Source organism: Heterocephalus glaber, unplaced genomic scaffold (genome assembly GCF_053883595.1).
Source record: "Heterocephalus glaber isolate CG9 unplaced genomic scaffold, H.glaber_assembly_v1.0 deba00001761, whole genome shotgun sequence".
Taxonomy (NCBI): domain Eukaryota; kingdom Metazoa; phylum Chordata; class Mammalia; order Rodentia; family Bathyergidae; genus Heterocephalus; species Heterocephalus glaber.
The window spans coordinates 49,771-62,055 of NW_028258458.1; the positions used below are offsets into that span (position 1 = coordinate 49,771).

Genomic DNA, 12,285 nt, shown 5'->3' on the forward strand with positions numbered 1-12,285 from the left:
CTGGCCTCAAATTCACAGTGAACCTCTTGCCTCAGCCTCCCAAGTGCTAGGATTATAGGCATGTGCCATGACATCTATTTGGAAACAAATATCTTGCATTTCAAACTAATATCTGTTTCTAGTCTTTCCCTGGAATCATTTGTAAGCATGTTTACAAAGTGTTGATTCAGAAACTGCCAAAACCACATTATCTAAAAATATATTTTAAAAATGATTTTCTGAAGTGGCTAGACTAGGAAGTAGAAAACTACAGCTCATAGGTTTATTTCCATAAATAAAAATAAAAGAAATGGAGAAAACAGTTTAAAAGCAAGATGAAAGACAGATGCAGTGGTGCATGCTGGAAGTCTCAGCTACTCGGAAGGCTGAGGCAGGAGGATTGTAAGTTCAGCCTGGGCAACTTAGGAGATGCTGTCTCAAAATGAAATAAATAAATAAAAAGGGCTGGGCATGTAGCTTAGCTTGCCCTAGGTTCAATCCTCAGTATCACAAAAAGGTAGTGGTGGGGATAAGTATACAACCAGAAATATTATTATAATGCGTGACTTCTTAAAAGAGCTTGTGACACTTCCAAAAAAGTCATTGTAGCTGGATGCAGTGGCGCACACCTGTGATACCAGCTCTCTGGGAGGCTAAAGCAAAGGTTCACAAGTTCCAGCCTGGCCTGGGTAACTTGGTGCATTTGCAAGACCCTGTCTCAAAACACCAAAATAAAAAATAAATACATAAAATTTTTAGTTTCAGTCCCCAATACCACACACACAAAAAAAAAAGATAGAAAGAAAGAAAGAAAGAAAAGAAAAGAAAAGAAAAGAAGAGAAGAGAAAAAAGAAAAAAAGAAACACACACCCAGGGGCTGGGGATTCAGCTTAGTGGTTCCAGCACCTGTCTGGCAAGCGAAAGATTCCGAGTTCGATCCCCAATACCAAAACCAAAAAACAAAAAAAGAAACATACACCCATCGTCAGTGATTTTTAGAATAAAAACACCCAAACCTCACTTTGAAACAACATGGAGAATTTTAGTTTTCTACGCAAAGTACATATTAGTTCACATTATTATTTCAAAAATTCTTGGATCAAATAATATTACAGTTTTAGCACGACAATGTCCTTTTTCTTTTTGGGGGAGGGGGTGGTGGTGGGGGGGAGGCGCTGAGGATTGAACCTATGGCCTCATACACGCTAAGCAGGTGCTCTACCATTGAGCTACAACCCCGAGGCTAGTCCTTAAGAAATGCAAGCTGGTTGCGGTGGTGCACATCTCTAGCCCTACCACTCGGGAGGCAGAAGCAGGAGGACTGCAGCAAGTTTGAGGTCAGCCTGGACTACATAGTGAGTTCAAGGCCAGCCTGAACCTCATAATGAGACCCTGCCTCAAAAAACCAAACAGGAAAAAAAAAGTGCAATATCAAGTACTTAACAGTGGAATACCACCTCCACAATTTATTTTCAGTGTTCTAACAGTTCACCATAAAATGTATTTGTTTGTGGGGGAAGCAAAAATACATAAAATGCCAAATATAAATGAATCCACTCTAATGGATATTCATTGTTATAAGTGTTCAAATTACCTATAGGTTTAAGAATTTTCAAAAGACAAATGTGTGACGAAAAACAATCCAACAACCCTGTTGTTAATGGCGAATTCAATTATTCATAGGGTAGTGGGCTAAGGAGTTAGGTCAGTAGCCGGGAATTTAGCTCAGTGGTTTTGCCGCCTGCTGCACAAGCGCAAGGACCTGAATTCAATCCCCGGTACCAAAAAAAAAAAAAAAGGAGTTAGGTCAGTAGTAGGGTGTCCGCCCAGCACAAGCGGGATAGGGGAGTCTAATAAAGCTTCCATTCGTTCGTTCTTTCTGGAGGCTCCATGTTTGTTCTGGCGACAGGGTCTGGCTATGTAGCCCAGGCTGGCCTCGATTTGCAGGGATCCTCCTGCCTCAGCCTCTTCAGTACTGGGATAACCGGTGTGCGCCACCACGGCTGGCATGAGGCTCCAGTTTTAAAGCACTGGGAGGATGTACAGGCCTAGGAACCTCAGATAAAGAAAACAACTGAATATCGTTTAGTTTTCTTTAGTAGAAACACCTGCGGTGTACGACTGTTTATTATAGTATGCACATAAAAAAACACACCCACCCTAGCACCTAGAAAGTGATCTTTATCTTCTAACTTAACACTATGTGGCAAAAATAAATACAGGACTCCCTGAAACAAAGTGAAATTGTTTGCGTAAAAAAAGCATCTCACCCAATGCTCATCAGAATGGGTTGGAATTGTCAGGTCCTTGAGGCTGGGGGACGCAGGTCGGATTCAACGTGATTAGACTCGTGAAAAAATTTTTCCTCTTTGAAAAAAAATCCAGAAAGGTTCTCTGGAATTTTGCGTTTGTTTTTTTTTTTTTTTTGCATTGCTGGGGTGGAACCCACGGTCCCACGTACGCCTAGGTAAGCGCTCTGCACCGAGCTGCATCCTCAGCTTTGCAGGAGGAAAGCCGGGGTGGGAGTGGGGACACTCAGAACGCAGCATAGCAACGTTGCCACCCCGGCTTCTCATGGGGACCCAGGATTCAAATGGACGCTCGGACCTGACCGCGCCGGGGGGACCCGCGGCCCCGACAGGCAAACCTGTCTTTTGTTGCCTCCCAGCCACACCCGAACCCTCTGCTTCACCCGAGCATCTCAAAGAAAGAACCCACCCGACCACCAAGATAAAGCGACCCTTTGACCCGCACAGCCCGCGGCGGAAGCGACCACTGTCATCATGATGTCACTTCCGGTCCCGGCCGGGGTGGGGGTGGGGGGCTGCGCTCCGGGGTTCAGTCCCGGTTGGACGGGCAAATTCTGGTTTCCTTTGGTGAACAGGACCTTGAGACTGGACAGAAACTGGCCAAGGGGACGAGCTTTAAGATAGAAGTAGCTGGCCCGGGGATTTAGCTCAGTGGTTCCGGCGCCTGCCTTGCAAGCTCAAGGTCCCGAGTTCGATCCCCGGTACCAAAAACAAACAAAACACACACACACACACACACACACACACACACACACACACACACACACACAAGATAGAAGTAGCTAAGGGCCGCACTACGGGCGGGGCCGGGGCTCACAAGGAGGGGAGACCCCACAGGGGCGGGGCCGCACGGGGGCGCTGTGTAGGTTGCGCGATGGACCAGACAGGTAGGGCTGGGAGAATAGCGGGGAACTCACCCGCTAATTCTCAGAAAAGCTTTTCTCACCAGCAGTGATGTGACCTTGCTATAAAATCATACCTGAATATGAAGAAAATGCCCAGAATGCCCAATATCCAAAAGATATGTCCCTAACTATGAATCATATGTGGCTCTGAAGCACTTGAAATGTGGCCAGTCCAAACTGAGGCATGTTATAAATGTAAAATGAACTCAGAATACCAGATTCGGAAGACTTGGTTAAAAAAATAAGAGAGAGAATGTAAAATATTTGACTAAAAGAATTGATCACATGTTAAACCAAATAAAAATAAAAGCTTTTCTATGTACCTGTCACCTAGTTCCTGATCAATATACCAGCCAGACTTACAAACTGGTTTAGAATCAAAATGTAAAACACAATGCTAAGTCCACAGCCCTGAGGACAGGCCATACCAGTGCACAACTGGACAGACACACTTGATGACCTCTAGAAACATACACTGAAATGCTACGACTTGAACTGGAGGTGCGGCTCAGTGGTAGAACACTTGCCTAGGAAGCCGAGGCCCTGAGTTCCAGCTGAAGCCCTGAAAAACTAAAACAAAAAACAAAGAAGCGCCAAGACACTGGTAGATCAAGGCTGGCCCCAACTGAATAAGTGGAACCTGGTGAATATGGATGTGAATTCTATCTGCAATCTGCTTTGTCACCAGTCATGTAATGTGATCACAACACTGACATCTCCTCTCTGCCTCTGTGTGTGTGTGTGTGTGTGTGTGTGTGTGTGTGTGTGTGGTACTGGGGATTGCACACAGAGCTTCATGTTGAACTACATTCGCAGATCTTTTTAATTTTTATTTTGAGACAGGACTTAGTCACTAAGTCAGTAAGTTGCCCAGGCTGTGCTCAAACTTGCAATCAATCGTCTTGCCTTAGTCTCCCAGAGTGCTGGGATTACAGGCATGCACCACCACGCCTGACTCCCTAAATTCTTTTCCAATGCAAGGTCTTTGTTCCCTTTCCCTTTGTTTCTTGCTGACCTTGCGGGTTTTTTTTTCCTTTCTTGCTTTGTGTGTGTGTGTGTGTGTGTGTGTGTGTGTGTGTGTGTGTGCTTATGTATGTGCAGGGGATTGAACCTAGGGCCTCACACATGCTAAGCATGTGCTTTACCACTGAGCTACACCCTTAACCTCTTGGAATATATTTTGAAAAACCTATTGACATTTTCCACTGAATGCAAACATATATACAGCCTTTACAACAAAATCCGTGTTCATTAAACAAATGTGAAAGATTATGCATAGGAGCTTGATTTGAAAATACCTTTCAGTGAAAACAAAATCCAAATTACCCTCAATAGAAGAAAGGAAAAATTAAACTATTCTTATTCAATGAAGTATTCTTCAGTAAAGAAAAGCAACAGTTTACAGATTGTAATAGTTTTCTATGGTTGCCACCAACTTGATGGCTTAAAATAACACGTTGGGCTGGGGATGTGGCTCAGTGGTAGAGGACTTGGCTAGCATGTGGGAGGCCTTGGATTTGATCCTCAGTGCTGCAAACAAAACAGCAATTTATTCACAGTGTGTAAAGGCTGGAAATGTGGGCATGGTTTAGCCAAATTCTCTGCTAAGGACATCATAAGGCTAAAATTACACACTGAATAGACTACTCTCTCATCTTATTTTCTCTCCCTTTTGCTTTGCTGTGCTGGATCAAATCCAGAGCTTTGTGCCTGCTAGCCAAGTGCCCTGACACTGAGCTACACCCCAGCCCTACATTCTAATCTTGAGGCTCAAACAATAAAGGATTTCTTTCTAATCTCCCTCAGACTGTTGGCAAAATTTATTTCTATGTGGCTGTGGAATTCTGGGCTGCTTATCTCATCAAAGCCAGTAACATAAGCTGGGCACGACAGGGCATGCCTTTAATCCCAGCTACTGCCTGAAGCCGGAGGATGGGGGCCAGTCTGGGCAGCAGACTGAGATCCTGTCTCTAAGGGGGAAAAAAGCTAGCAAAAGAGAGAGTGGACGTGCTGCTTTGAGTCTCTGATTTCTACACCCACTTTGAAGGGCTCACCCTATTAATTTAGGCCATCCCGAGGATGGTCTCTCATCTGATTAATTCAGAGTCCAATGATTAGGGACCTTAATGTCATCTGTAAAAGTCCTTTGTTGTTGCCACATAACGTAACCAAAGGAGTAACACCCCATCACTTTTGTCTTACTGTCTTGATTAAAGGAAGTTCTAAAACCCACTTACTTTCAGCAGGATGAGATTATATACAAATGTACCAGAGGGCAACAGTCATGGGAATCATTTCCCAGTTGTGCATTCTATTCAGCTCTATACGATCAGATGGACAAAGCTCAGAAATATAATGCTGCATAAGAAATCAGACATACAGCTGGGCATGGTGGCCCACACCTGTAATCCCAGGTTAATCTCAGTAGGCTGAGCCAGGAGGATCACCACCAGTTTAAAGCCAGCCTGGACTACATAGTGGGTTCAAAACCGGCCTGCCCAAATGCCCATCAACTGGTGACTGGATAAAGACATGGGTTGTTTTTTTTTTGTAGTAAAATGAAGTACTACTCAGCCAGAAAGAATGAGAAACTAGAGATATTTATAGCTAAATGGATGCACATTGAGGCCATACTCTTAAGTGAAATAAGTAGGACACACATGTATAAATACTGAATAGTTCTCTCTGGTATGAGAAACTGAAAATGTAAATGAGGATCAAAATGTATAATAGATACCACTGCCTGCCTTGCAAGCACAAGGTCCCAAGTTCGGTCCCCAGTATAAAAAAAAAGTATAATAGATAATGTGAAATAGGAAGGAAAGGTTCAAAGGAGAAGTGGAGGGGTAGGGGAAAGGAAAGAAGGGAAAGGAAAAAATATGAGAAAAGGAAAAAAATGGAAACAAAATCTTTGTAAATAGGGAGGGGTGGAGGGGTTGAAGGGAGGGCAGGGGATGGGGGAAAAAAATAAGAACCAAGATATATCATGAATTTCCCAAGATGAATGTCATGATATTGTATACCTAAAATGTACCAATAAACTTAGTGAATTAAAAAAAAAAAAAAAGACCAGCCTGGACTGCTAAGAAGACCTTGACTCAACAAAAACCTAAAAACCAAAATAAAACAGGGGCCGGGGATTTGGCTCAGTGGTTCCGTCACCTGCCTCGAAAGCACAAGGTCCCAAGTTCGATCCCCGGTACCACAAAAAAACACAACAAAATAAAACAAAAACAAAACCACACATGGAAAGGATATTTATTTATTTATTTATTTATTTATTTATTTATTGACAACGTTTCACTGTATTGCCCAGGCTGACTTCAAATGCCTAGGCTCAAGCAATACTCCTGCCTCGGCCTCCTGAGCAGCTTAGCTACACAGTGTACACCAAGTTCAGCTTATATGATGCTCTTATTAATTTCTGAAAACTAAGCAAAACTGCCTCCAGTTTGGGGAAAGATGAAGTAAGCAGTATTTCCTGTCAGTCTCACTGAACACAGGTGGAAAGTGTGGAGAGATCTGGGTGTGGTGGTACACACCTGTAATCTCAGCACAGGTGGATCGCCATGAGTTTGAGGCCAGCCTGGGCTGCATAGCCAGCCTGAACTTCATAGTGAGATCTTATCTCAAACTAAACAAAAAAGAATACACAGAGCTGCTACTTGAGGAATATACAAAGTACATAGTAGCAGGTGAACTGAAGGAAAAGATCATATTTTAAAGTAACAACTAGAAAACAAGAAAAAATTTTTAAAAGAGCAAAATAACATCATTAGAGCTGGGGGTGGAGCTCAGAGGTAGAGCCACTTTCCTAGTGTGCTTGAGGCCTTGGGTTGGATCCCCTGCACCACAACACACCACACAGAGTAGCACCAGCGAGGCAGTAAATATGACAAATTTGCCACTTTCGGTAAAACTTGGCCTGGATTTACAGTAGCAAAAAGCCCAGCCCTAAATGGGGCATGATGGTGCATGCCTGTGCTTCCAGCTTCCCTGGGAGGCTGAGCCAGGAGAATTGCAAGTTCCAGCCCAGCCTGGGCAACTTTGTGACTCAAGGAGACTGTGTCAAAATAAGAAGGGCTAGGCTGGGGATTTAGCTCAGTGGTTTCACCGCCTGTTGCGCAAGCACAAGGACCCAAGTTCGATCCCCGGTACCAAAAAAAAATAAATAAATAAGAAGGGCTGGAGATGTAACTCAGTGTGAAGGCCCTGGGTTTCTTTACAGTACCACAAAATCAATCAATTAAGCAATCAATCCCAGCCCTCGTTCAGCAAAGGACAACTAAACTCATGATCATCTCCAAAACAGGAACTACAGGTCAAAGTCAATTTGACTAAGTTAGACTATTTGAGGTCCCAATTTATGTCATAAAGTTCTGGGACAAGAAGGACAACTGTTCCCTGAGGATGATGCTATTGGGTGTAGACTCTTGGTGTTTGGCAAAATTGGCACAAGGAAGACTTCTTGTGTTGGGCCATTGTCCCTAGTAGGAAGGGCGCCCCCTCTAGAGGAAGCCATGAAGCTTCACAGACACAGTGCAACCAAGGTCTGTGACCCCCTACCTTGATTTTGTAGTTCCTCTTTTTTTTTTTGGCTGTACCTGGGATCAAATTCAGGACCTTGTACTTTCAAGGCAGGGGTGTGGTGCCACTGAGCTAAATCTCCAATGGTAGTTCCTCTTCCCCTGAACCTAATGAGGTAGACTGAGGCTCCCTTGATGGAGAGGTGCTTCCTACAAATGGAGGCCTCAGCTCCCAAAGGCAGCCACTTGGGAGCACTGGGAGCTGGTCAAGTGAACATCCAACTAGAGAAGGGAATTTTTAGCTGGTCAGAAATTGAAGCCTTTTTTTTTTTGGTGACGTAGATACACAACCCACTGAGTATCTTTTTTTTTTTTTTTTTTTGGTACCGGAGATCGAACTCAGGACCTCGAGCTTGCGAGGCAGGTGCCAGAACCACTGAGCTAAATCCCCGGCCACCCCCCCCCCCGCTGAGTATCTTTTATTTGATTTATTTACTTTTGTAGTGGGGGAATCAAACCCAGGGCCTCACTAAATAAATGCTAGGCAAGTGGTGTACCACAGAGCAGCCCTGTGCCACAGGGACTGAGTACCCTGGAGGTGCTGTCTTGAGACACCAAGTCCTTTCTCCACCAGCTTTCCCTCTTAGGAACCAGACAGAAATTAAGAATTGCGGCTTTAGGCAACTAAAAGCCAAAAGAAAGAAATAAAGAGGGAGAAGAACAGAGAGAGAGAGAGAGAGAGAGAGAGAGAGAGAGAGAGACTACTGGCTGCTCTAGGCAGTTACAAGTCCAAGAAAAAAAATTGATTTTAAATTTTAACTTCTGAGCAAGTGCCAAGTCTAGCAAAAAGAATGCTATCCTTACACTACTAGTTGACTTAAAACAAACTAGATACAGGTATGGGTGAGGAATGGAGTTAAGCAAATTAGGTAGTCATATTTACAATTGTTTTTTCCAGGGCTAGCGATTGAACTAAGGGCTTTCCAACTAACCTACATCCCCAGCCCTTTTTGTTCTTTCTTTCTTTCTTTTTTTTAGTCAGGGTTTTACTAAGTCACTAAATTGCCCAGGCTGGACATGAATTTGAGATCCTCCTGCCTCAGCCTCACAGGGTGCTGAGATTACAGATGTGTGTCGTCATGCCTGGTTCATATTTATAATACTTTAATATAGCCTGGTGTGATGGTGCACGCCTCTAATCCCAGCACTTGGGAGGCTGAAGCAGGAGGATTGCCATGAGTTCTAGGCCAGACTGGGCTACATAGTGAGTTCAAGCCCAGCCTGAACTGGGCCTGAGACTCTGTATCAAAAAAAATTAATATAATATCTGATACATATGTGTATATATAATATACAACTAAATTAAAATAAATTTCTAAAATCTAATCCCATTGGAACTCCAAATATATTTACTAAATTTATAAAACAAAGAATATAGTTCAGGTAAGGTAGCACACATCTATAATTCCAGCTACATGGAAGGGTGAGGCAGAAGAATTGCAAGTTTAAGGCTAGCCTAGGCAACTTAGGAAACCTTCTCAAAATTTAATTTAAAAGGGAAGGGGGAAAGATAGCCTTTTTTTTTTCTTTTGGTACCAGAGACCGAACTCCAGTCCTTGCGCTTGCGAGGCAGGCAGCAGAAGCACTGAGCTAAATCCCTGGCCCAAGATAGCCTCTTTAATAAATAGTGCTGGGAAAACTGGATTTCAACCTGCCAAAGATGAAAGCTAAACCTATATCTTTCAGTATGCACTAAACTAAAATCGAAGTGGATCAAAGATCTAAATATTAAAAAAGAAACACTAAACTTGCTGGAAAATAGGTTAGGTAGAACTCTTGAAGACATTAGCATAGGGAAAGACTTTATGAACAAAACCTCAGTCGTATATGAACTAGCACAAAGAATCAAGAACTGGGATCTCATCTTATTAAAAAACTTCCATGGCCAGGGATTTAGCTCAGTGATTCCGCGGCCTGCCTCGCAAGTGCAAGATCCCAAGTTCGAGCCGCCCCCCCCAAAAAAGCTTTGGCACCTCCAGAGAAACCAACAACAGAGCTAAGAAACAACCTACAATGTGGGAAAAATTTTTTACCATCTGTTCCTCAGACAAAGGTCTACTATCTAGAACATATAAAGCACTCAAAGAAATTAGACCCCCCAAATTTAAAGAGCCAATTCAAAAATGGACATCTGAAATGAACAGACATTTCTCAGACAAAGAAGTAAAAGCAGCAAATAAACATATGAAACGATGTTCAACATCACTGGTCATTCGAGAGATGCAGATGAAAACAATGCTGAGATTCCACTTTACTCCATAAAGAATGGCTGCTATCATGAAATCAACCAATAACAAATGCTGGCAGGGCATGGGGAGAAAGGAACCCTTCTCCATTGTTGGTGGGAGTGCAGACTGGTGCAACCGCTGTGGAAATCAATGTGGAGATACCTCAAAGAACTAGGGCTGGAGGTCCCATTTGACCCCGCTATTCCCCTGCTGGGGATCTTCCCCAATGTATTAAAAGAATCATACCACAGAGATATATGTGCACCCATGTTTATTGCAGCACAGTTTGTAACAGCTAAAGCTTGGAAACAGCCCAAGTGCCCATCAACTGGAGACTGGATAAAGAAGATGTGGCTTTTTTTAAAAAAAAATAAAATGGAGTACTACTCAGCCATAAAGAATGAGAAACTAGAGACATTTATAGCTAAATGGATGCATATTGAGGTCATACTCTTTTTTATTTTTAAGTTCTTTTATTGGTACATTTTAGGTATACAATACGTTTACATTTATCATTGGGTGCTTGTACCTGTACATGATGTATTTTAGTCCTTATTTTTTCCCCTATTAACTGTGCGCCCTTCACCCCCTCCACCCTTTCCTATTTACATAGATTTCATTTCCATTTTTTTTCTTTTCTCATAATTTTTCCTTTCCCTTCTTCCCGTTCCCCTTCCCCTCCCACCCCACCCCCCTACACCTTTGGACCTTTTCCTATTTCAAATTATGAATTATTCATTTTAATCATTTTAATTCTTATTTACACTTTCTTTTAAAAAACACATCTTGTTTTTTTTTATAAAATGGAGTACTACCCAGCCATAAAAAATGAGAAATTAGAGACATTTATAGCTAAATGGATGCACATTGAGGCGATACTCTTAAGTGAAATAAATAGGACACACGTGTATAAATACCGAATAGTTTCTCTGGTGTGAGAAACTGAAAGTGTAAATAAGGACTAAATGTATAATAGGTCATGTGAAATAGGAAGAAAAGGGGCAAAGGGGAAGGAAGTGGGAGGGCTAGGGGAAAGGATAGAGGGGAATGGGATTAATGAGAAAATGGAAAAATAGGAACAAAATCTTTGTAAATAGGGAGGGATGGAGGGGTTGAAGGGAGGGCTGGGCAAGGGTGAAAAATAAGAACCAAGAGAGACTATGTAAAGGTGCAAATTTCCAATGATGAATGTCATTATATTGTATACCTAAAATGTACCAATGATTAGAATGAATAATCGATAATGCAAAATAGGAAGAAAAGTTCCAAAGGGGTAGGGGTAGTGGGAGGCACAGGGGAAAGGAAAGAAGGGAAAGGAAAAATGATGAGTAATGGAAAAAATGGAAATAAAGTCTTTGTAAATAGGGAAGGGTGGAGGGGGTGAAGGGAGGGCTAGGAATGGGGAAAAAATAAGAACCAAGATGCATTATGTAAAGGTACAATTCCGAATGAGAAATGTAATTGTGTTGTATACCTACAATGTACCAATAAAAGAATTTAATAAAAAAAAACCAACACATCTTCTTTATCCAGTTTCCAGTTGATGGGCACTTGGGCTGTTTCCAAGCTTTAGCTATTACAAGCTGTGTCACTATAAACATGGGTGCACATATATCACTGTGGCATGATTCTTTTAATTCTTTGGGGAAGATACCCAGCAGGGGAATAGCTGGGTCAAAAGGGACCTGTAGTCCTAGTTTTCTGAGGTATCTCCATATTGACTTCCACAGTGGCTGCACCAGTCTGCACTCCCACCAACAATGGAGAAGGGTTCCTTTCTCCCCACACCCCCGCCAGCATTTGTTATTGATTGATTTCTTGGTAGCAGCCATTCTTTCTGGGGTGAGGTGGAATCTCAGTGTTGTTTTCATCTGCATCTCTCGAATGACCAGTGATGTTGAACATTTTTTCATATATTTATTTGCTGCTTTTACTTCTTTGTCTGAGAAATGTCTGTTCATTTCAGATGCCCATTTTTGAATTGGGTCTTTGAATTTGGGGGTCTGATTTTTTTGAGTTCTTTATTCCCGATGGTAGAGCTTTGTCTGAGGTACAGCTGCTAAAAAATTTTTCCCACATTGTAGGTTGTCTCTTAGCTCTGTTGGTGGTTTCCCTTGCAGTGCAGAAGCTTTTTAATAAGATGAGATCCCAGTTGTTGATTCTTTATGCTAGCTCCCGTGCTGCTGAGGATTTGTTCATAAAGTCTTTTCCTATGCCAATGTCTTCAAGAGTTCTACCTAACTTGTCTTCCAGCATGTTTAGTGTTTCTGTCTTAATA

At 42.5% G+C, this 12,285-nt stretch overlaps 1 protein-coding gene across 1 annotated transcript in view; it reads right to left on the reverse strand.

Annotated features, from left to right (window-relative positions):
* LOC101704318 (zinc finger protein 426) overlaps nucleotides 1–2,748 on the reverse strand; it is a 45,707-nt gene extending 42,959 nt beyond the window's left edge. The window contains exon 1 of the mRNA XM_087201790.1: nucleotides 2,250–2,748. The gene's annotated coding sequence lies outside the window, so the exon portion shown is untranslated. The remainder of the gene's footprint in view (nucleotides 1–2,249) is intronic.
* Between the last annotated feature and the right edge of the window lie 9,537 nt (nucleotides 2,749–12,285).